The 2,500-nt window shown below is 56.3% G+C and overlaps 1 protein-coding gene across 1 annotated transcript in view; it reads left to right on the top strand.

Moving 5' to 3' along the window:
- abcb6b (ATP binding cassette subfamily B member 6 (LAN blood group) b) overlaps nucleotides 1-2,500 on the top strand; it is a 29,926-nt gene that overhangs the window by 1,243 nt on the left and 26,183 nt on the right. The gene's annotated exons all lie outside the window — the stretch shown is intronic.

Raw genomic sequence — 2,500 nt, 5'->3', positions numbered from 1 at the left:
CACCACGCCACGCCACAACATGCTACACCATGCCACGCCACAACACGCTACACCACAACACATCACGCCATAGCATGCTACACCACGCCACAACACGCCACGCTACACCACGCCACAACACATCACGCCACAACATGCTACACCACACCACAACACGTCACACCACAACACGCTACACCACAACACGCTACACCACGCCACAACACGCCACGCTACACCACGCCACAACACATCACGCCACAACATGCTACACCACACCACAACACGTCACACCACAACACGCTACACCACAACACGCTACACCACGCCACAACACGTTATGCCACGCCACAACACGCTACACCACGCCACAACACGTTACACCACGCCACAACATGCTACACCATGCCACAACACGTCACGCCACAACATGCTACACCACGCCACAACACGTCACGCCACAACATGCTACACCACGCCACAACACGTCACACCACAACACGCTACACCACGCCACAACACGTCACACCACAACACGCTACACCACGCCACAACACGTTATGCCACGCCACAACACGCTACACCACGCCACAACACGCTACACCACGCCACAACCCGTTATGCCACGCCACAACATGCCACGCCACAACACGCTATACCACGCCACAACACGCTACACCACGCCACAACGCGTTACACCACGCCACAACACGCTATACCACGCCACAACACGCTACACCACGCCACAACACGCTACACCACGCCACAACACGTTACACCACGCCACAACACGTTGCCACGCCACAACACGCTACACCACGCCACAACACGCTACACCACAACATGCTACACCACGCCACAACACGTTATGCCACGTCACAACACGCTACACCACGGCACAACACGCTACACCACGCTACACCACGCTACACCACGCCACAACACGCTATACCACGCCACAACACGTTATGCCACGCCACAACACGTTATGCCACGTCACAACACGCTACACCACGCCACAACACGCTACACCACGCTACACCACAACACGCTACACCACGCCACAACACGCTACACCACGCAACAACATGTCTCGCCACAACACGCTACACCACAACATGCTACACCACACCACAACACACTATACCACGCCACAACACACTACACCACGCTACACCACAACACGCTACACCATGCCACAACATGCTACACCACGCCACAACACGTTATGCCACGTCACAACACGCTACACCACGCCACACCACGCCACAACACGCTACACCACGCTACACCACAACACGCTACAGCACGCCACAACACGCTATACCACGCCACAACACACTATACCACGCCACAACACGTTATGCCACGCCACAACACGCTACACCACGCCACAACTCGCTACACCACACCACAACATGCTACACCATGCCACAACACGTTATGCCACGCTACAACATGCTACACCACGCCACAACACGCTACACCACAACACGCTACACCACGCCACAACACGTTATGCCACGCCACAACATGCCACGCCACAACGCGCTACACCACGCCACAACACGGTATACCATGCCGCAACATGCCACGCCACAACGCGCTACACCACGCCACAACACGGTATACCACGCCGCAACATGCCACGCCACAACGCGCTACACCACGCCACAACACACTACACCACGCCACAACATGCAACGCCACAACACGCTACACCACAACACACTACACCACAACACGCTACACCACGCCACAACACGTTATGCCACGCCACAACACACTACACCACGCCACAACACGCTACACCACGCCACAACACGCTATACCACGCCACAACGCGCTACACCACAACACGCTACACCACGCCACAACACGGTATACCACGCCGCAACATGCCACGCCACAACGCGCTACACCACGCCACAACACGGTATACCATGCCGCAACATGCCACGCCACAACGCGCTACACCACGCCACAACACGGTATACCACGCCGCAACATGCCACGCCACAACGCGCTACACCACGCCACAACACGCTATACCACGCCACAACGTGCCATGCCACAACACGCTATACCACGCCACAACATGCCACGCCACAACACGCTATACCACGCCACAACACACTATACCACGCCACAACACGCTATACCACGCCACAACACACTATACCACGCCACAACATGCAACGCCACAACACACTACACCACAACACGCTACACCACAACACGCTACACCACGCCACAACACGCTACACCACGCAACAACATGTCTCGCCACAACATGCTACACCACGCCACAACACGCTATACCACGCCACAACACGCTACACCACGCCACAACACGCTACACCACGCAACAACATGTCTCGCCACAACATGCTACACCACGCCACAACACGTTATGCCACGCCACAACACGCTATACCACGCCACAACACGCTATACCACGCCACAACACGCTACACTACCACTCCGCTCTGAAAACATATTCTCAAAGTAACTGATTTGT

The sequence above is a fragment of the Myripristis murdjan genome, chromosome 21, assembly GCF_902150065.1.
Source record: "Myripristis murdjan chromosome 21, fMyrMur1.1, whole genome shotgun sequence".
NCBI classification, from domain to species: Eukaryota; Metazoa; Chordata; class Actinopteri; order Holocentriformes; family Holocentridae; genus Myripristis; species Myripristis murdjan.
The sequence above is the reverse complement of the archived record's forward strand: the minus strand, read 5'-3'. Positions and strand labels throughout refer to the sequence as shown.